This window comes from Sander lucioperca, chromosome 24 (assembly GCF_008315115.2).
Source record: "Sander lucioperca isolate FBNREF2018 chromosome 24, SLUC_FBN_1.2, whole genome shotgun sequence".
Lineage (NCBI taxonomy): Eukaryota > Metazoa > Chordata > Actinopteri > Perciformes > Percidae > Sander > Sander lucioperca.
In genome coordinates this window covers 20,011,877-20,035,349 of record NC_050196.1, presented here as the reverse complement: position 1 = coordinate 20,035,349, position 23,473 = coordinate 20,011,877, and the positions used below count along the sequence as shown (strand labels likewise).

Here is a 23,473-nt window from a genome sequence, read left to right as displayed (position 1 = left end):
TATTTTAGAAAAGCTGGAAGCTAAACCGTAATACTGTCAAAATTGGACGTTTCAATGAATTGACTAAGAAGACTTATTATCAGCCATATCCATTGCATAGAACAAACAAGCAGAAAGAGAGAGAGAGAGGAAAAAGAGAGGAAAGATAAAAGGAGAGGAAAAAAGAGAAAAGGAATCAACTTTCAATAGCATATATGTCAGTGGTAACACACCTTTGGAGCAAGTATGGGTTAAGTGTTTACTTCAGGGACACATTGATTGATGTACCTCAGTGTGTATATATATGTGTGGCTGTGTGTGTCTGCATGTGTGTGTGTGTGTGTGTGTGTGTGTGTGCGCGTGCGTATGTGTTGGTGTGTGTCTGTGTGTGTGTGTGTGTGTGTGTGTGTGTGTGTGTGTGTGTATGTGTTTCTGTTTCTGCATGTGTGTGTGCATGTGTGTGTGTGTGTGTTTGCATGTGTGTTTCTGCATATGTGTGTGTGTGTGTGTGCATGTGTGTCTGTGTGTGTGTGTGTGTGTGTGTGTGTGTGTCTGCATATGTGTGTGTGTGTGTGTGTGTGTGTGTGTGTTTGTGTGTGTATGTGTGTGTGTGTGTGTGTGTATGTGTTTCTGTGTCTGCATGTGTGTGTGCATGTGTGTTTCTGCATATGTGTGTTGGTGTGTGTATGTGTGTGTGTCTGCATGTGTGTGTGCATGTGTGTGTTGTGTTTGTGTGTGTGTTTCTGCATATGTGTGTTGGTGTGTGTATGTGTGTGTGTGTGTCTGCATATGTGTGTGTGTGTGTGTGTGTACGTGTGTGTGTGTTTGTCTGCGTATGTGTGTTGGTGTGTGTCTGCGTGTGTGTGTGTCTGCATATATGTCTGTGTGTCTGTGTGACTGTGCGTGTGTGTGTGTGTAAGAGAATATATGTGAAATATGTTGCTTGAAAAGAAGCGGGCTGAACAACATTGCATTGAAAACAAAAAATAAAATGCATTAATGACAAGGATGTTCAAAAAAACATATTATACGATGGTGTTAAGGCATACAATTTCCTAAATATGGATTGTTAGTTTATATCTAAAGTTTACTGAAACAATGAAAGTCTGAGGTATTTAAAGTAACTTTTATATTATGTGTGTGTGTGTGTGTGTGTGTGTGTGTGTGTGTGTGAGTGTCTGTGTGAGTGTGTGTGTGTGTGTGTGTGTGTGTGTGTGTGTGTGTGTGTGGCTGTGTGTGTGTGTCTGCATATGTGTGTGTGTGCGCGTGTGTGTGTGGCTGTGTGTGTGTGTGTGTGCCAGCATGTGTGTGTGTGTGCGTGCGTATGTGTTTCTGTTTCTGCATGTGTGTGTGCATGTGTGTGTGTGTGTGTTTGCATGTGTGTTTCTGTTTATGTGTGTGTGTGTATGTGTTTGTGTGTGTGTGTGTATGTGGTTAACGACCGTGTCACCTGCTGTAACTGACAGCTGTGCCCCACTGGAGCTATTCAAAGACACAGAGCAAGCTCTCAAATAAAGCCTCAGACTGCTAAAACAATAAGGGCTACCGGTGAAATGATGTAATCGTGAGCACCACAAGACCTTTGTGAACGTATGCATGTAAAATTTATGTTGATAAACTTAAAAATGTGGGCATATCAGCGATTTAAAAAAGTGGTTCGCTCTGCGTTTCGCTGGGAAATGTGGAGGACATTTAACATGGCCGTGAATGGAGGCAGATGTGGAACTCTTGTCATTTGGAAGCTCATCAAGCCAAAAGTATAAGGCATATCGCAAAACTGAGCACATTTCCTGAAACTAGACAAAAATACCTACGTTTTGAAGTATAAATTGTGTATGACAAGTAGATATTGTGGGCGTGAGAGCAATTTATAGAGAGGGGACAAAGATAATTTTCCTAAGCTGCTGCACTCTAACGATGACATCATCCACTCTGCCAGACGCAATACACACTCACTAGAAACGCAGAAAAATCCTGAAATGATCACTAAACTTAAACAGCTTTTTCACAAAAACTGTAAAAGATATCAAACTGAAAAGCCATAGCCTAATACCTGAATATTTTGTGAACATTGTAAAGTTTGTTTGGCGTCTGTAGGTGAAAGTATGAAGGAGCTGAAAATTTTGGGAGCGGAAGAAGATTTGAAGGATTTGAAGCATGCTCTCATTGACTTCAATGTTAAAAAAAAGTCATAAAAAGCTGAATATTTTAAAAAGTATAAATAGTAGAAAAAAGGTAGAAGAAGTCCCATCATTAGCTGAAAGAGCTGAACATTTTAAAAGTTGAATGGTTTTAATAGCTGAATGTATGCAGAAGTTACAGAGAGCCAAAAAACGTACGGAAGAGGGAATAAAATTAAAAAAATAAACTAGAAAATGCATTTCCTGCGGAAAATGCTTGGGAATGCTGAATAGCTGAATTGCTAAAGCTAAACTGGTTGAATAGCTTAAATCAGTAAGAAGAAGTTAAAGTAGTGAGAATAGTTGAAAAAGCGGAAATCGTTTTAATACGTATGAATTTCATTAAAAAGTTAAAAGCTTATGCTAAACTGAACTGTTGGCTTCAAAAGTTGAATAATGACCAAAGACGTAGAACATTGTGAGGTCTGAGTATATTTTCTAACTGATAATCACTCACAAATGCAGAAATATGAAACAAATAGTACGAAAAATCTTAAAGCTCAAATGCACTACACGCTAAAAAATCAGGAAAATTGTCAGAGTTGGAAGCTAAACTGCATTACCCAAGTGAAGAGCTAAAATACATTGTTAGAAAAGCTTGAAGCTGAACTGTAATACTGTCAAAGATGAAAGTTGAAATGAATTACCTAAAACGGCTGAAAGAAGAAATACTTTGTATTATTATTAGACACTGCATAGAACTAAAAATCATCAATCTAGCTGATATGAGATGTGAAATTTATTAGGTAAAAAGAATGGGGCTGAACAAAAGAAACAGAAACAGACAAACAGACAGAGACAGACAGACCGAGACAGAGAGAAACAAACAGACTGACAGAGAGAGACAGAGACAGGGAGAAACAGAAACAGACAGACAGAGGCAGGGAGAAACAGAGAGAGAGAGAGACAGCGACAGACAGAGAGAGACAGAGACAGACAGAGAGAGACAGACAGAGAGACAGAGAGACATAGACAGACAGAGAGAGAGACAGAGACAGACAGAGAAAAACAGAGAGAGACAGACAGAGAGACAGAGAGAGAGAGACAGAGACAGACAGACAGATATAGAGACAGAGAGACAGAGACAGACAAAGAGAGACAGAGACAGTCAGACAGAAGAAAGATATAGACTAATGTTCATATTACTGCCTGTAGTATTCAAGTTGACTGTCTGTGAAAGGGTTGTCATGGTAACGTATGACCAGTGTGTGTGCGTATGTGTCTGTGTGTGTGTATGTGTGTGTGTGTGTGTCTGCATGTGTGTGTGTGTGCGTGTGTGTTTCTGTGTCTGCATGTGTGTGTGCATGTGTGTGTGTGTGTGTGTGTGTGTTTGCGTGTGTTTCTGCATATGTGTGTTGGTGTGTGTATGTGTGTGTGTGTGTCTGCATTTGTGTGTGTGTTTGTGTGTATGTGTGTATGTGTGTGTGTGTGTGTGTGTGTTGTGTTTGCGTGTGTGTTTCTGCATATGTGTGTTGGTGTGTGTCTGTGTGTGTGTGTGTGTGTGTGTGGCTGTGTGTGGCTGTGTGTGTGTGTGTGTGCGTGTCTGCATATATGTGCGTGTGCGTGTGTGCATGCATGTGTGTTTTGGTGTGTGTGTGTGTATGTGTGTGTCTGTGTGTGCGTGTCTGTGTGTGTGTTTGCATGTGTGTTTTTGTTTTTGTGTGTCTGTTTGTGTGTGTGTGTGTGTGTGTGTGTGTGTGTGTGTGTGTGTGTGTGCCTCTGTGTGTGAGAAAAGACAGACAAAATATAATGTTTTTTATGTCTGGTGAAAAGTGCTGTGTCATGCTATAAAGATTATCACAACATTACGTTACATCTCATTTAGCTTACACTTTTATCCAAAGCAACTTCCAATTGCTATATATGTCAGATGTAACACGGCTCAAAGTGGGCTTCGAACCTGGGTCTCCCAATCCAAGGGAATGTGTCATAAAAGAAAAAAGAAAACAAATTGCTATAGGGATTGAGTGTTCTGCTTAAGGACACATCAGTTAATGTAGCAGAATAAGATTTGAACCCAGGTCTTCCATGTCAAAGGTATGTGTCTTAACCACTACACTATGATTGAAAATTGTTAGAGTTGGAAGCTAAACTGCATTATCTACGTGAAGAGCTAAAATACATTGTTAGAAAAGCTGGAAGATGAACTGTAATACTGTCAAAGATGAAAGTTGAAATGAATTACCTGAAAATGTCTTAATATTTAAAAAAGTATAAATAGTAGAAAAAAGTTGAAGAAGTCCTATCATTAGCTGAAAGAGCTGAACATTTTAAAAAGGTGAATGGTTTTAATAGCTGAATGTATGCAGAAGTTACGGAGAGCCAAAATGAAACGTCAATAGCTGAATTGTTAAAGCTAAACTGGTTGAGTAGCTTAAATCCGTAAGAATAAGTTGAAGTAGTGAGAATAGCTGAAAAAGGGAAATAACATCTTGTCCAGGGACACATTGACATGTGTACCACAGTGGGATTTGAACCCATGTCTCCCACACCAAAGGCATACAACATATCCACTATGCTATCATCAGTATAGCTGACTGGAGTTCCTTCAGCTTTAATAAAGCCTTTCTTTGATCTGTCATTACCACACCTGCTGTTAATATGTCACCTGTGGCACGCTACAGCTATTCAGAGATAGATTTTTTGAAAAAGGGGAAATTGTAAGGATTGGAAATGATGTAGAACATTGTGAGGTCTGAGTATATTTTCTAACTGATAATGACTCACAAATGCAGAAATGTCTGAAAAGGCTGAAAGACTGCTGCTGTTGTCTGTGAAAGTGTTGTCATGGTGACGAGTGTTTATAAACATCCTTTGATCAGTTAACGACCGTGTCACCTGCTGTTAAACTGCACCACACCTGCTAATGCTGAGTGAGAGCCAGTGTGAGAAAACCCTTCAAACAACCCTTCAAACAAGCCTTATAAATCCACAACAGTACATGCTATCGAAACACCGACTTCACCGTTAGAGACACAAGACCTTTGTGAACGTATTCATGTAAAATTTATGTTGGTAAACTTAAAAATGTGGGCATATCAGCGATTTAAAAAAGTGGTTCGCTCTGCGTTTCGCTCAGAAATGTGAAGAATGTTAAACAGTGCAGTGGATGGACAGAGATGTGGAACTCTTGTCATTTGGAAGCTCATCGAGCCAAAAGTATAAGGCATATTGCAAAACTGAGCACATTGGCTGAAACTAGACAAAATACCTACGTTTTGATGTATAAATTGTGTATGACAAGTAGATATTGTGGGCGTGAGAGCAATTTATAGAGAGGGGACAAAGATTTTTTTCCTAAGCTGCTGCACTCTAACGATGACATCATCCACTCTAGGACACGCATACCACTCACTAGAAACCAGAAAAATCCTGAAATGATCACTAAACTTAACAGCTTTTTCACAAAAACTGTAAAAGATATCAAACTGAAAAGCCATAGCCTAATACCTGAATATTTTGTGAACATTTTAAAGTTTGTTTGGCGTCTGTAGGTGAAAGTATGAAGGAGCTGAAAATTTTGGGAGCAGAAGAAGATTTGAAGGATTTGAAGCATGCTCTCATTGACTTCAATGTTAAAAAAAAGTCATAAAAAGCTTAATATTTTAAAAAGTATAAATAGTAGAAAAAAGTTGAAGAAGTCCCATCATTAGCTGAAAGAGCTGAACATTTTAAAAGTTGAATGGTTTTAATAGCTGAAAGTATGCAGAAGTTACGGAGAGCCAAAAAACGTACGGAATAAGATATAAGAAAAATAAAGAACAGGATAACAATAGTTGGAATGCTGCTGAACAGCATTCCCACTAATAAATAAAGAACAGGATAACAATAGTTGGAATGCTGCTGAACAGCATTCCCACTAATAAGAAAAATAAAGAACAGAATAACAATAGTTGGAATGCTGCTGAACAGCATTCCCACTAATAATAAGATATAAGAAAAAATAAAGAACAGGATAACAATAGTTGGAATGCTGCTGAACAGCATTCCCACTAATAAACAAAATGGCCGACAGGAACAACAATAGTTGGAATGCTGTTGAACAGCATTCCCACTAATAAAGAACAGGATAACAATAGTTGGAATGCTGCTGAACAGCATTCCCACTAAATAAAGAACAGGATAACAATAGTTGGAATGCTGCTGAACAGCATTCCCACTAATAAATAAACAAAATGGCCGACAGGAACAACAATAGTTGGAATGCTGCTGAACAGCATTCCCACTAAATAAAGAACAGGATAACAATAGTTGGAATGAGAAACAATAGGCATTGTGCCGATTGCTGCTATTGCTACTGCTATTGCAGCACATTGGCACACTGAATAAAATCTGCGAGTCGGGCAGCAAGATGCTCCGCTTCTGAGACGCTCCTGGTGTGGTACGGCGCATTGGCGGAGGACAGAACAAAACCAGAATGCAGACAGAATGCAGCACAGATATGCCAAGTGGAGAATCGGAATGAGATGCACGGTATGGTCTTGATGAGGTGCTTCAACTGTGTATAGTGCTCAAAATAGAGGGAAGAGAGTGTTCATCGTTTTTCGTCTAGGCATCTTATAGAGGGTTTTTACCGACGTCACGTTCTGGGCGGTAACCTGGATATGCGGCCATGTTGGAGGCACTCAGTGTAAACAACTGAATGGAGTAATGGAGTATTGTGCACTTTGGATGCTTTAATACTTTATATCTAAACAACAGAAAAGCTCATCAAAACGCGTCCAAGATGCAAAGGCATGGAATGACTTGGACCACAAAAAAAGGTGCGATATTTTGAGAAATTACAGTTTACTGGCGGTGCAGATCCCTACAAGTTGGCTCCCTCTTCTTGGACCCATGGCGGCCGGTGAGTCTTCCTTCAGTTGCATATACCGATATAGTCAACTACCTGTTTTTCTCGCCGAGTCCATTTGTTTTTCATTTCAAAGACCGAACAAGATTTTTCCCTCGTAGCTCCTGGTTGAGCTTTGCCAACCACAAGCGCCTCCTTTCCTCTGATAACTTCTGGCATTCCTCTCCCTGGTTTTTAATAACTTTTGGAAGTCGATAATATTCCAAATGTTTTTCTCGGTCTGACCTATTGGTACAACCTAAAACATGGCAATAATTAACGATTTTCCTTGACGCCGTTCGGGATCTACTTCAGTGCCTATGCTTTGTTGTGATGCGGAGTACATCCAACGTGGCGACTTCGGGTCTGATGACGCGTCTGATGACGCGTCGTGAAAACCCTCTATACAAAGGCTGCGTTAAGCCTCTACTCAAAGCTGTTAGGACTTGTTTTTTATTGCTGTTTCTACTAGTTAGTGTAAGAGGGCATTCAGCACCAAGGATGACATCCTTACTGCAAAAAGGAATGCATTTTCTGTGAGCCTACTCTCCAGTCTGTTTTTTTTGAGGTGCAAAGGACCACTGCTGAGACAGTTCTAACCAGATGCATACGTGAGGTCGTGGCTGGAAGTATAAGTGCTGAAGAAAGTGCCAGTCACTTTCTGTAGATCATCAGCACTGCTATTTTACTTTGAAATGCAAAAAGAGGTTATTACTGTACTGGTGCTTGAATTGACAAGTTATATCTTTTGCAATTTTATTCTTTTACTGAGGCAAAACAACTTTAAATGTTTCTTTTGAGTTAACACTATTCTGTATTCAAGACACCTAAAAAAAAATATATATATATTATATATATATATATAAATGAATGTCTGATAAATGTCTGATAAAGACTGATTTAACAAAGAAACTTGTAACTGATGTATGTAACCCAAAGACCACCATCATCAACACTATATCATATTTCCTAATCATTTTAAAAACAAAAATAAGCTTTGGAGTTTTCCTCTATGGGCTACCGAAGTTGTCCATCACTAATACAATAGTCTAGTTTATCTCTTTTTCAACAGTATGACCATTGTGGTGTCAGGTTCACAAGTAGAGCTGCAACGAGTAGTCAAATTAATTAATTTTGCAACCATTTTCATTATCCAATTTCAGACCTGCCAACATGTACGCATTTTGCGTAGTAGATACTCATTTTGACATCAAAATACGGTGATACGATTTGTCACTTTAAACTATGCGAAAATCAGGTGACTGCTTTAAGTTCACTCGTTGACGTGCAGTAGCCGTCTCAGTCTAACACTTGATGGTAGTAGGCTAAAACAGCGTAGCAGCCACGAGCATGCTGGAAAAAAAACTAAAGAAGAAGAGTTCAAGCAATCATACTGTTGGGTTCCTTCCTCTTAAATGTCAAGTGGAGATATCGGCTACTGATAGCAAAACGAAAGCATCAAGTGCAAGTGTTATTCCTCTCTCATTCCCGTTTAGTTTGGTTGGTTTCCCCAAGGAAGGACGGCGCTTGCAAAGGTAAACAGGTTTGATGTAGAAAGGTGAAATTGTGAAATGAATTAATTTACGTAGCCTACCTGTCAACTTTGGAGAAATATTATTTATTTACATTATTATTAATAAAGCCTTGAATTTGGTGTACAAAGTATTGGATTTCATTACAAAGGTATTATATTTGTTTTGCCTTTCCTAGGATTAAGTAACAAAACTAAACTAGAACTGCAAGCAGTTATGACGAGGGCCCAAGCCACCCACGGCAGTCGGGAGCGCGAAAGCAGAACCCGAAGCTGGGCGGCGGGGAGGCAAACGTCTATTTTCTACGTCTAAATTAAAAATCAATTGCTGACATTAGGAGAAACTCATAAGAGGTAAAAACAGGAGTGTATACATCAAAAGGGCAACACATCGGTCGCCGTTGCAAACGTAGCTGTCAACAGTTCACCTCCACACATATATAGACTACCTTTAACAAGGATATACGGATAGGATTGGAGATGAAAAGTTCAACTGACACGTTACCGCGATCAGCTTCGTGGGAAATTAAGAATCAATGCCACCGACATAACCAATCACACTATGACAGACTCTCCACTTAGCACCAACTGCAATGTTTAATTGTAAATGAATGTAGCCTACTGGCAGTCTGGCACACGTGGGTGCTCAGTATTTTCATCAGCGCCTATGAATGGTGTTGATTTTGGATTGAAAAAGTGAGAGAAAAGAGTTGAATTTGTCCACTGTGAAGGTTGTGGAAATTTTGTCAGGTGGCTTAAGAAGTTTGTTTATTGTAAAAAACCAGAGGAGCACGCAAAAGCGAAAACCAAAACGTAACGTAGGAGGCAAACATCAGTAAATATTGAGAAGTGTGAGCTGCAAGGTCTGTGGTACATTCCCATTGCAAATATGTCATTAACATTGAGTAAAAGGGCCAAAACACGTCTACGTTGATTATAGCGCCCCCAATGGCCGATCTTTGCCAAATTTGGTAGAGAGCCTCCAAGCGGCATGCCGAACTTTAATTTAATTTCCCCTTTAAATGCATTGAGTTATTGGCCAAAACAAATAAATGTTGCTTATAGCGCCCCCTAAAGGCCGATCTTTGCCAAATTTGGTACAGAGCATCGTAGTCGTAGGATGTTGAACAATGATGTCAAGTTCTTTGCTGATAACATTTAATTTGGTCGAGATATGATACATGTGTGGTAGCTAGCTAGAAAAATTAGTTTGGTTGTCAAATGCGCGTACTTTAACATAACAAAATTCCTTGAGTAACTTTTGGTCACGTCCTTCTGGAGATGCTACCTACCAGGTTTCGTGCTGATCTGTCGCACGGCCTAGGAGGAGTTCGAAAAAGTTGGTTTTGCGCATTGCGCGATATTGTGAAAAAAAATGTAAGCGGAAATGGGCGTGGCCTATATCTTCAGATTCAGCTTGATTCAAGGAACACATGGATGTAAGGATTTCTAATGTGCGATGTGGAATGTGGGAATTAAAGGCAAAAAAACATTATAGCGCCACCTAGTGGTCCACATGTGTACTTTTTGGTAGGTGTGGTCCATGACCCATTGTCCATCTACCCTGTAAATTTAAGGTTGTTCACATTAGTGTAAGTGGTGAATCTAGACTTGGGTCCCATAGGCCACGCCCACTTTGACCCCTCAGTACCCCACTCTAGAGAGGGCCTCAGGAGTGTACCTAGATGGGACCCATCAAATTTTGTAAAAATCGGATGAGCCGTTCATGAGATTAAACTTTTTGTACTTAATTGTGCATATAATATGCACAATTTTTATCCTGTATCCTATATCCATATATCCTATATATATATATATCCTTTTTATTAACTTTTTGTCAAGTCGGTCTGGAGATGCTACGGTCCAAGTTTCGTGCAGATCGGTCGCACGGTCTAGGAGGAGATTGAAAAAATAGGTTTTTGATAAATCGAGATTTTTCACGCATAAAAGTCTAGGCGGAAATGGGCGTGGCCTATATCACGTGATTCAGTTGGATCCAGGGAACGTGTGGCTATATGGTTTTTAAATGTATGGTGTGGGAGTTATAGGGCCAAACGCGTTTTTTCTGCTATAGTGCCACCTAGTGGTGTAAGTGGGTCAATTTTTGCGCCTGAGGTCCTTGCGGAGTTTCAGACCAGTCCTGAAAATGGCAACCCCCCACCATGTACGGTTTAGGCTGTAGTCGGAGTTTTAGGTGGAGAAGAAAAATAATGGAAGAAAAAAATCAGTAGAAAAACAATAGGGTTCCACAGCTCTGCTGGAGATGTGAACCGCGTTGCCTTGCATTACGCGGTTCCCATGCCCCCTCGGGCTTGGACCCCTAATTAACTGTTACTAATGTAGCTAAATTAATGTGAGCGCATTAATCTGCTCGGTGTGCGTCTTATAACAAACAGAGCGAGCAGCCGCTGGACTCTTAACATCTGTTGATCCGTGCAGGACTTCACTGTGAGCAGACTGTTTAGAGACGATGTGACCGTCAGGTAACGTTAACGCCGCCTTCCCACTGGCACTTGAAATCAGCTCCGTAATACGCAATACGCAATGAAAAGCTTCGGGAGCGACTCACAAAAATGGTGGAGAGACTAGAACGACTGATAAGTGCCTGAATGTACGATTCTCTATGACCTCTCTTATACAGATATAAATAGAAAGGCTGCTGCGTGGAGAAAAGTTGCCCAGGACGTTGACATGTCACGTCGGTTAAATGTGATACAGCGGTATAATGTCAATAGTTCGATGTCTGTTGCTAGCTAACCAATTAGCATTAGCAGGTTTGTTTATCAGTACCATAGCAACGCTAACTTCTGCTGGAATTGTCAGATAGGAACCGTCCGTAGCCTTTCGCAAGAGTTAAACGCATCCGGATGACCAACTGACACGATTTTTTTCACACCTCGTTCGGACCCGGTTCGGACCCATCGTCTGCAAATCTCCATAGGAAATGAATGACTTCCCGGTCGTTTTGAAGCCGTATCGGAGCTGATTTCAACTGCCAGTGGGAAGGCGGCGTAAAGGTTATCTGCTACTGTAGCAGAGCTGCAAGTAAACACTGAACTGAGCTGTGTGTTTTCAGTGTTAAACACTGCTGCAGGTATTCATGCACGACTGTTGTTGGTGATTTACAGAGGTGGAAGACTTACTCAGATCATGCATTGCAGTAAAAGTAGAAAAAACAGTGTTGTAGAGTTACAAATTACTTGTCAGTTACAAGTCCTCGTTGACGTGCAGTAGCCAAGTACCAAAAGTAAAAGTGTTCATTATGCAGTGTAATATGTCTTATTTTATTGGATTATATTATGATCTAGTAAATTGTATTAAATATGACTGATGATTTAAATACAATGTTTTATTTAATTCAAGTAGCCTACTTGTACATAATTATTTTATAGGGTTTAAAATTTATACAGATTTGACATTTTCCATGAGGGGAAAATTCTGTCGGAATGGGTACGAAGTTGGCATTGAATTTCATTTGAAATGGTATTAAAAAGGCCTGGAATTTAAGTTGGAGGATCCTGGGGGTACCCTGTATATTGTTCGTGTTTGTTTGTTAAACATGACTTTTTCCATTGTAGCCTAGGCTGTACAAACCATCACAAAAAAATAATTATAGGAATCGTATAGTAGGCCAATTTTGGAGCAATATTATAGTAATCATGGGCAATTTTAGACCTTTAGGCTCAGCCCCCCTAAAAAGAGAAGAAGTTGGTCATTTCATGGCTTATAACCCAAATTGAAATGTAAGCAATTAAAATTGCTGAATGTTAGAACTTTGTGTCAAATTGGGTCATTATTACTGTGACTTATAAAGTGTCAGGTTATGTTCCATCATAGTGTTAATAGTGTCAAAAAATGTTAGCTGACGTTGTTGTTCAGTAGCTAACACTGGGTTTACACTTTTGCAAGGCACTGTATCCGTGTCACATTCTCATTAGGGTCTGAGCCCCCCTAAAGGTCTGATCCTAGAATCACCCCTGATAGTAATCTTATAGAAATAGCCTACTTCCTGTTGGGAGGGGGCGCTATAACTTTGAGTAAATATCTGTGTATAGATGACCTCAGGGTTGGACTCTTATGAATCCTGAAAAGATTCGAGCCAATTAGTCAATGGACACTCAAGTTACACCCACTTCCTGTTTCGATGGCGAACCGCACAAAATGGCCGTCCCGCCACGCCCTTGCCCTATGACCAAAAGTATTTTGGGACATACTATAAAAGTATTACAGTATTTTGGAGACTATTATAAGACTGTAGGCTACTGTAGGAACATTATGGAGAGTAAGGTTATTATAGAGAGTAACGTGGGCTATGACTAATGACTATGTCCTAGGACCAGGTGAAGTGATTGGTAAGCATGTGAACTAAATGATACACTATACTGATGCCCAACCAGACAAAATGACATCAAAGACAGCGGTAATGGTACATTCTTTCCACCTAGAAATCTAGACGCACCCTAGCGGCAGCAAATTTAATTTGCAGCCAGGGGGTCTAGGTCTAGGTTGGCTTGCGAACTGGAAAAACCAAACTCTGGTCAGGCCAATCACATCGTGTATAGAGTCGGTAGGCGGGCTTATGGCTGCTGCTGGGAACAGCGGTCTTCTGGAAGCTTCTGTTAAGCTTTTCTTTGAGAAAAGAACAAAGAACGGCACTGAAATCATTCTTAAAAAAGGAAGATGTGTTCGGAGTTTTGCCGACCGGATAAGGCAAAAGTTGAATCTATCAACTAGCTTCGCTACCTTCTTTGTTGCTCTGCCTGGTTGTAGCGCTATCCTATTGCGTGCAGAGGGAATTTGAAAGACAACCGTTTATCCCGCCCCTCGGATTGAGCTCCGTCAATGGTGAGTTCCCAGACCCAACATCTTGATGTGGGTCTGGCTTGTCAGGCTACATTGGAGCCATACCCTTAACGCAACAGGAAGTCTGCCATTTTGAACTGAAAGTTCAAAATTAGTGCGATTTTGGCCATTTCCACATGTCGTACTTTAACGAACTCCTCCTAGAGATTTCATCCGATCAACTTCAAGTTTGGTCTGTGCCATCTTAAGACGTTAAAGATAAAGAGTTATTAAAAGAAAAACTTTTGGTCATAGGGCAAGGCCGTGGCGGGACGGCCATTTTGTGCGGTTCGCCATCGAAACAGGAAGTGGGTGTAACTTGAGTGTCCATTGACCAACTGGCTCGAATCTTTTCAGGATTCATAAGAGTCCAACCCTGAGGTCATCTATACACAGATATTTACTCAAAGTTATAGCGCCCCCTCCCAACAGGAAGTAGGCCTAAAAGTCAAGGTGCTATACTTTAACAAACTCCTAGAGATTTCATCCGATCAACTTCAAATTCGTTTTGTGTCATCTCAAAACCTGAACGATGAAAAGTTACTAAAAGCTTGAGTTTTCGTCCAACGGTATGGGCATGGTGGTCATTTTGAGCATTTATCGATTAACGAAGAAGTTGTTGTACCTTTAGTGTACGTTGTCATATCTGCCCAAAGTTTCTCACGTTTGAGAAGGGTCCAGGACTGAGGACATCTACAGGCCAAAATTGACTTTTGGTCATAGCTGGCAACAGGAAATCCGCCTTATATGACAAACATCATCCGATTTACATGAAACTTATAATGTGTGGTCTACATGTGATAATGATCCACCCTCTATAATCTAACCACGCCCACTTACTCAGGCCATGCCCCTTTTATACCATTTGAACCGTTTAAGAGTCTTGTGTGAGGTGTCATTGAACTCAGCAGAGTTGCTTCTTCATTGGTGATGGTTTGGCACGCCCCCTTTCATAACTAATGACCCGTTTGATGTGGACTCTTGTGTGAGGTATCATTGAACTCTGTAGTGAGTTCCCTTTTCGTTGGTGACCGTTTTCCCGCCCTCTCTACTTTGTAAATTTGCAATACACAATTTCCAACGCCGCACACTCCACAGTGCGTGCTGTGTCCGATGGTTGCACAAATGCTCGGCTGCGTGGAGCGGCGTCCACCAGTAACCCCGACTTACAAGGAGGTGCGAGGGCCCGTCCAATGCTGCTTGCAGCTTTTATTTCAGTTGGTTTTATTTGAGCATATATGCAATGTTATATTTGTGTACAATTTGATTTGTAACAATAACTGGAAAACCAAAAATGGAAATGTCATATGTAATGAAATGTCGTGGCATCACAAGGGGCCAGGTAGTAGAGGGATGCTACATTCCCAAACAGTATTGGTAGTAACATTACAAAATGGCGACCAGGGCACACATTACAGCTCCCAGAATGCTCACCACTCACCCAGGTGTAGGTGTTTAAGCCAACTAATTGAAGCAGGGCTGTGGAGGAGGATGCCGAAATGGAGTCAATGGCTTGTTGGAATGATAGCAGTTACACAAACAGATGAGATTTTCAAGGAGCCATGTGTGGCTGGAAAGTTTGTAGAAGGAAAGCTTGGAGTTGAAGGATCGGTGAGGATTACAAGAAGTGAGAGCCGCTGTCAGTACGAGCTGAATCATTTCTGGATATTGAAGGTGTTTGTAAGGCATGTAGACAGACAAGATTCTGAGAAGGAGAGGACAACATCAATTCGGTGCGTTTGACGTTTGAAGGGTGTTGGAGCCAAAATTATGATTTCATTGTTAATTTTTATTTTGATAAATTGTGCATAAATGCAGCGTCATTCACGGTAAACTAGACTCGATGTAAACTGATAATTTGTGTTAATTAATCTTGATGCGTGGCATATCGTCAAGCCTTTTGACAATCAGCTGATTGAGGTAGTGATTGCTTCAGCTGGTGTATAAAAGCCAGGAGCTGTCAGTCAGTTAGCGGCCTTTGGTTTGTAGCCATACGTTTTTTTGAACAGAACGTGATCGAGTTAAAGTTGTTTTTTGTTACATCTTTTTATTTTGGCTCTGCGGTCACTGCTTGTACACCGTCTGGTAAGGACAGTTCATTTCTTCTGTGGAAAAGACAAATTCACGTATCACATTGAAGTTTAATGATAAGGAAAAATAAACGTGAAATCAAAAGGAAAACAGTGGAGTTATTGAGTCTTGTTTAAGCGCGTCTACCACGGCGCATTCCGAAGGTCAAAAAGGGAACAAAACGTTGTCAGAAGGTTGCTCCCACAATTCGTCAAAAAACCTGCTGCTTGTTGATCGACTGAACTGTGTGTTTGTACGTGGACAAAACGCTGCTGAGAATACAAACAATCACTGGAATGTTACTACGGCTCCCGCTTCCGCCTCTGTGAATGAATCTCAGCACTCCGCCTGGATGAACGTCGGCAACGCCGATGGTGCGTTCAAAGATGCAAGAAGGTGGGAAATATGATACTCAACTGGAAAAGCGTCTCCAGACAAACTCAAAGGTTATGGAAATCACTGCAAATCAATGAAAGTTCAACAATAAAGTGAAATTCAAAAAGGAGTTTTTTGTGTTATCTTGAGTCAAAAGGAAAATGGAGGGCGGTTTGGAGAGGGAAACTGATTCTGTGTTTGTGGAAAAGCTCAAGCAACTGAAAGCTTCAAGGAGTGCAAAACTGGGTGCATTAACCAGAAAGAATAACGAAATCAAGCAATTAATGGAAAATGTTTGCAACGTGGAACTGGTGAAAAGTAAAATGGAAACAGAGTTTTTTAAACTATGCACAGAAGTGGAAGAATGGAATGACACAGTTCAAGCTTTTATATCTATTAAAGATAAAGAGGAAACCCATTTTGGCCGCTTGTACCCTGGATCTCGTTCTTTCGGTCATGACCCAGCCTTCATGACCATAGGTGAGGGTAGGAACGAAAACTGACCGGTAGATCGAGAGCTTTGCCTTCTGGCTCAGCTCTCTTTTTGTCACAACGGTGCGATAAATTGAATGTAATACCGCACCCGCTGCGCCGATTCTCCGACCAATCTCCCGCTCCATTGTCCCCTCACTCGCGAACAAGACTCCAAGGTACTTGAACTCCTTCACTTGGGGTAAGGACTCATTCCCTACCTGGAGAAGGCACTCCATCGGTTTCCTGCTGAGAACCATGGCCTCCGATTTAGAGGTGCTGATCCTCATCCCAGCCGCTTCACACTCGGCTGTGAACCGATCCAGTGAGTGCTGAAGGTCACAGGCCGATGATGCCATCAGGACCACATCATCTGCAAAAAGCAGCGATGAGATCCCCAGCCCACCGAACTGCAACCCCTCTCCACCACGACTACGCCTCGATATCCTGTCCATAAATACTACAAACAGGATTGGTGATAAAGCGCAGCCCTGGCGGAGGCCAACTCTCACCTGAAACGAGTCCGACTTACTGCCGAGAACCCGGACACAGCTCTCGCTTTGGTCGTACAGAGATTGGATGGCCCTGAGAAGGGACCCCCTCACCCCGTACTCCCGCAGCACCTCCCACAGTATCTCCCGGGGGACCCAGTCATACACCTTCTCCAGATCCACAAAGCACATGTAGACCGGTTGGGCATACTCCCAGGCTCCCTCCAGGATCCTTGCGAGAGTAAAGATCTGGTCCGTTGTTCCACGACCAGGACGGAATCCGCATTGTTCCTCTTCAACCTGAGGTTCGACTATCGACGAACCCTCCTTTCCAGCACCTTGGAGTAGACTTTACCAGGGAGGCTGAGAAGTGTGATACCCCTATAATTGGCACACACCCTCTGGTCCCCGTTTTTAAAAAGGGGAACCACCACCCCGGTCTGCCACTCCTTAGGCACCGACCCAGACTTCCACGCAATGTTGAAGAGGCGTGTCAACCAAGGCTGGTGTCTCCCTTAGAGATAGGGTGAGAAGCAAAGTCATCCGTGAGGAGCTCGGAGTAGAGCCGCTGCTCCTTTGCGTCGAAAGGAGCCAGTTGAGGTGGTTCGGGCATCTGGTAAGGATGCCCCCTGGGCGCCTCCCTAGGGAGGTGTTCCAGGCACGTCCAGCTGGGAGGAGGCCTCGGGGAAGACCCAGGACTAGGTGGAGGGATTATATCTCCAACCTGGCCTGGGAACGCCTCGGGATCCCCCAGTCGGAGCTGGTTAATGTGGCTTGGGAAAGGGAAGTTTGGGGTCCCCTGCTGGAGCTGCTACCCCCGCGACCCAAGACCGGATAAGCGGACGAAGATGGATGGATGGATAAAGAGGAGCTGGAAAAGGATAAAGTTGAATGGTATAAACCCAAAGCGGCTGCTTTGCAGGAATTCATGGATAAAGTGTCAAGTTGGGTTGATAAGTCTCCTGTGTCCGACCTGTTGGAAAAAAATGTTGTTAACTCAAAGATTACACCTCACGACAGTATTCCAAATCTAAGTATTCACTCACAAGGTTCAAAAAGGTTCTCACAAGTCTCTCAGTCTTCTATTGCCTCTGCAAAATTCAAGTTGGAAAGTAAAAGGGCTGAATTGTTGGCACGAGCTTCCAGGCTGACACAGAAACAAGCTCTGGAGAAGGAGGAAGCTATCCTTATAGCCAAGAAGCAACAGCTTGAAATGGAAACGGAAATGGCAGCAAACACTGCAAAACTGGTCGTCATCAAGGAATATGAGGATACACATGCTGTTTTACGCCATTCAGGAGATGGGATGAATGAATATTTGGAAAATGAACTAATTGGCACATATAGTGAAATGAAAGATGTGTATACTCAAGGCAAGGCACTGCTTGTGAGCACAACCGTAGAACCCGAATACAGTGATCCAAACGTGGACATTGAAAAACAAAGGTCAAAGATCAAAGTGAATAAACCCGACGAACCAGATGCTACTGATAAAAAGGTTGCTTCAAAAGAGAGTAGCTGGTCTCTGCCAGCTAATTCTTCTGCTGGCGGTATAACCAACATTGCCACTAATGAAATCCAGTTCATACCACAAAATACAGGGACTCAACCTCACCATAGTTCTTCATCTGGCACTGGAGAGGATAACATAAGCAACTTAATAAACATCATGGAAAAACAGAATGTGATCACAGAGACACTTGTGAAGCAACAGAAAATCTCTTCTTTACCACCGCTCAGCATTCCTATTTTTAATGGAAATTCTTTGGACTACCAGTTTTTTCTAAAAGCATTTGAGCATGGCATTGAGGAAAAAACTGAGAACAGTAAGGACAGGCTTTACTTTCTGGAGCAACACACTGCTGGACAACCAAGAGAACTTGTCCGCAGTTGTCAATTTATGCCATCTGACAGGGGATATGCAGAAGCAAAAAGACTGTTAAAGCATAATTTTGGAGACAAATACCGAATTGCCACAGCCTACATCGACAAAGCCCTCAACTGGCCATCCATTAAAGCTAAGGACGCAGAAGCTTTAAAGGCATTTACAAAGTTTTTAAATGGCTGCCTCAACGCAATGAATAGCGTTGAATATATGGAAGAGATGGATCACCCAGCCAACATGAGAGCCATTCTCTCTAAACTCCCATATAAAATGAAAGAGAAATGGAGGGTTAAGGCTTGTGACCTTCAGGGAGGAGAGAACAGAAGAGCCAAGTTTAAAGATCTTGTGCTGTTTTTAGATAAACAGGCAAGAATCCTGTCTCACTCTGTGTTTGAAAACTTAAAGGAACCACAACTTACAACAACTAAAACAAGTTACACAGGTGTGCCTGCAATTTCTATTATGAGGAACAAACAGAGTAGAAGTGGGTTTGTCACAAGTGTATCACCAACACCTCAAACAGCTTTAATAAAGCATGTTGATAAAGCACCTTCAAATCGATGCCTGTATTGTCAAGGAGAACACAAACTTGCTGCTTGCTTTCAGATTCTCAAGAAAGCCCACAAGGAGAAGCTGGAATTTCTCAAGACCAAAGGGTTGTTTTTTGGTTGTCTAGAAAAAGCACAAATGAGTAAAGGATGTACGCAAAGGCTTATCTACAAAGAGTGTAACCTTAAACACCCTACTCTTCTGCACATTAAAGAGTCCCACAAAGAAAAGGAAAGAGCTGTTGCCAATGCTTCCAGTGCTTTAGTGGATATGGATAAAAATAATGGATGGAAGGAAACTGGGGCCGGTGAGCCTGAAGGCACTCTGGCTGTTGTTCCTGTTAAGTTAAAATCGAAAAAGGGTACTAACACTATAATAACATACGCCTTCTTAGACCCAGGTAGTACCGCCACCTTCTCCACAGAATCAATTCTCCAGCAGCTCAAAGTGATAGGACGGAATGCAGAAATACTTCTGCGAACAATGAATAAGGAGGAGTCAACTAAAACATCTGTTGTACGTGACTTAGAGATTTGTGGCCTAGAGAGTGATGAATATGTGGACCTTCCACCTGTATTCACACAAAACAATATTCCAGTGCAAAAAGAGAATATTCCCTCCCAGGATGACGTGAAACAATGGGCATATCTGAGTTAGGATTCCTTGGATTGATGCAGATGTTGGCTTGCTAATTGGATGCAATGTGCCAAAGGCTCTAGAGCCATGCAAGGTCATAAACAGCCAAGGGAATGGCCCGTATGCTGTTAAAACCATCTTGGGTTGGACAATAAATGGACCGTTAAGAAGAATGGACACAGCACATTCTGGAAAACCTGTTGTTATGGCGAACAGAATTTCTGTCACCAAAATGGAGGACTTGTTGCAACAACAAATCAAGCTTGATGAGGAACGTTTGGAAATATCTAAAGAGGATCACAAGTTTATGGAAAGTGTCTCCAAATCTATCAAACTGGTGGACGGACACTACAGTATTGGGCTCCCGTTAAAAGAGGGACTTGATTTCCCCAACAATCGATGTGTTGCTCAACAAAAAGCTTTAAACCTAAAGCGAAAGTTTCTACAGAACAACACGTTCTATGAAGAGTACAAAAGGTTCATGGCAGATATTATGGACAAGGGTTTTGCACTCAGGATAACCCCTGAGCAAAAACACAAAGAAGGCAAAAGGATTTGGTATATTCCACATCACGGAGTGTATCATCCAAAAAAGATGAAGCTGAGGGTAGTGTTTGACTGTGGAGCAAATTACCAAGGAACATCTCTGAATGCTCGACTTCTCCAAGGCCCGGACTTAACAAATAGTCTCATTGGTGTGCTTACAAGATTCCGGCAGAAGCCTACTGCATTCATGGCGGACATAGAGGCCATGTTCCATCAGGTCAAGGTGCCAGAAGAGGATTCGGATCTTCTCAGATTGTTGTGGTGGCCTGACTGAGAGCTCAGCAGTGAGCTAGAGGAGTACAGGATGGTTGTGCACATTTTCGGCGCAACATCCTCACCTAGTTGTGCAAACTTTGCCCTGCAACAGTGTGCTAGAGATAATCTGGATGGATTTAGCACCGAAGCAATCTCTTCTGTGCTAAGGAATTTCTATGTGGATGATTGCCTAAAGTCAGTGGAGAACGACGAGGAAGCACTTGAAATCGCTCATGAACTCATTATTCTGTGTAGTAAGGGTGGTTTTAAGTTAAATAAATGGGTCAGCAACAACAGAACGCTACTCCTTTCAATACCTGAAGAAAGTAGATCAAAGGAAATCAAGGCTCTGGATTTTGATCAGGACATTCTGCCTGTCGAAAGAGCTCTGGGTGTACAATGGTGTACTGAGGAGGACTGCTTCCAATTTAAGCTTAATCTACCAGACAAACCACTTACCCGGAGAGGTATTTTGTCTACTGTTAGCTCCATTTACGACCGTCTGGGTATGCTGGCTCCTGTCATCCTCCCTGCAAAGCAAATCTTACAAACACTTACTGGTATGAGACTCGGATGGGATGAAAGGATTCCCGAAGAACACCATAAAAAATGGTCCAGCTGGTTACACGACTTGTATCTGTTAAGAGACTACAAGGTTAAGAGATTCATCAAACCACATAACTTTGGGCATCCAGTATCAGCACAACTTCACCACTTTGGAGATGCAAGCGAAAGTGGTTATGGTACAGTCTCCTATCTGCGAATGGTGAACAAAGCCAACACAGTGTGTTGTTCTTTCATCATAGGTAAGGCCAGAGTTGCTCCACTCAAACCTGTGACCATTCCAAGAATGGAACTTACAGCTGCCACTGTAGCTGTACGGATAGACCGGATGATGCAGGAAGAAATGGAGCTCTCACTTGAACCTTCTGTGTTTTGGACTGACAGCACATCTGTCCTAAAATATATAAACAATAAAACATCAAGATTCACGACCTTTGTCGCCAACAGAGTAGCCGTTATTCGATCTGCTTCAGAGGCTTCCCAGTGGAGGTACGTGAATGGTTACATGAATCCAGCTGATTGTGTATCAAGAGGCATTACCGCAAGTCGCTTCATGAGAGATGAAGTCTGGTTGTCAGGGCCAGAGTTTCTCTGTCTCCCTGAGCCTCAATGGCCTAAAACTCCAGAGTTGTGCCTCACAATCAGCGACCCTGATGTGAAGGTACTTGCAGTAAGTGTTACCATCAGGGAAGATTGCACAGATACAGTCAACAAGTTGCTCACGTACTACTCCCAGTGGCATCGCCTCAAAAGAGCTGTTGCATGGATTCTACGTTTCAAAACCTTGCTGAAAGCTCGCAAAAACGCAGGTCAGAATAAAAAGGAGACAAAATGTGACAAAGGATCTCTCACTGTTGAAAACCTGCAGGAAGCGGAAAATGCAATCATTCAGTTTTGTCAGTCTGTGTCGTTTGTGGAGGAGATGACTGCACTGAAGAAAGGACTTGCAGTAAAAACGAGCAGCCATCTTTACAAACTCTCCCCTATTCTTCAGAACAACTTGATAAGAGTGGGCGGTAGGTTGTTGAAATCTGCTATGCCATCTGAAGCTAAACATCCAGTTATCCTACCCACGAACCATCATGTGACTCTACTCCTTATCAGGTATGTTCACGAGAACATAGGGCACAGTGGAAGGAATTACACTCTCTCCCGTTTGAGGCAGAAATACTGGATTCCGGCAGGAAATGCCGCCATCAGAAAGGTCATCTCAAAATGTGTGACCTGCAAAAGAGTCAGTGGACTGAAAGGTGAACAATTCATGGCGGACTTGCCGGAAGAAAGGGTCACCCCTGATGATCCACCATTCACAAATGTGGGAGTGGACTTCTTTGGCCCATTTCAGATGAAACAGAAAAGAACCACAGTTAAGCGATACGGTGTGATTTTTACCTGTTTAAACATCAGAGCAGTTCACCTAGAACTCGCACACAGTCTCAACACTGACTCATGCATTAATGCTATTAGGAGATTCATTGCAAGAAGAGGCACTGTCAAGATCATGAGATCCGACAACGGAACCAATCTGGTTAGAGCCGAGCGTGAACTAAAAGAGGCAATACAAGGTTTAAACCACACGCAGATTCAAAACAATCTTCTGAACAAGGAAATACATTGGATATTCACCCCACCAACAGGATCACACCATGGAGGAATCTGGGAAAGACAGATAAGAACTATCCGTCGCATTCTGAGTGCCCTAGTGCAGCAACAAATACTGGATGAAGTAGGACTCACCACGCTTTTCTGTGAAGTGGAGGCCATCATAAATGACAGGCCTATCACCAAAGTTTCGAATGACGCTGGAGATTTGGAGCCGCTTACACCTAACCATCTGCTACTACTTAAGTCCAAACCTTACCTACCACCTGGCGTGTTCAATCCAAGTGACTGTTATGGAAAAAGAAGATGGTGCCAAGTGCAATACTTGGCCGACTTGTTTTGGAAGCGATGGACAAAAGAGTACTTACCTGAACTCCAAGAACGACAAAAGTGGGCCAAGAAAAGAAGAAATTTTGTAACAGCAGACATTGTCCTCATCATCGACGACACTGCTCCAAGAGGCTCGTGGATCATGGGACAAGTCATTCAAGTCTTGCCAGATTCAAAAGGGTTCGTACGACAAGTGCAAGTGCGGACAAAAACTAGCAAGCTCTGCAGACTTATCACTAAGCTTGTTCTGCTGGTTGAGGCCCAAATTGAGCTGTAACCCTACCCCCCGCCCCTTTCCCCCCTTTCACTTCACACACAAGCACACTAATACACACT

The 23,473-nt window shown here is 42.2% G+C and overlaps 1 long non-coding RNA gene across 1 annotated transcript in view; it reads right to left on the bottom strand.

The window, feature by feature from the left end:
* LOC116051807 overlaps positions 1-11,939 on the bottom strand; it is a 22,079-nt gene extending 10,140 nt beyond the window's left edge. Inside the window, exons 1-2 of the long non-coding RNA XR_004105450.2 lie at positions 11,764-11,939; positions 5,566-5,570 (exon numbers count right to left, since the gene is read on the bottom strand). This is a non-coding gene — a long non-coding RNA (uncharacterized LOC116051807). The remainder of the gene's footprint in view (positions 1-5,565; positions 5,571-11,763) is intronic.
* Positions 11,940-23,473: the final 11,534 nt, after the last annotated feature.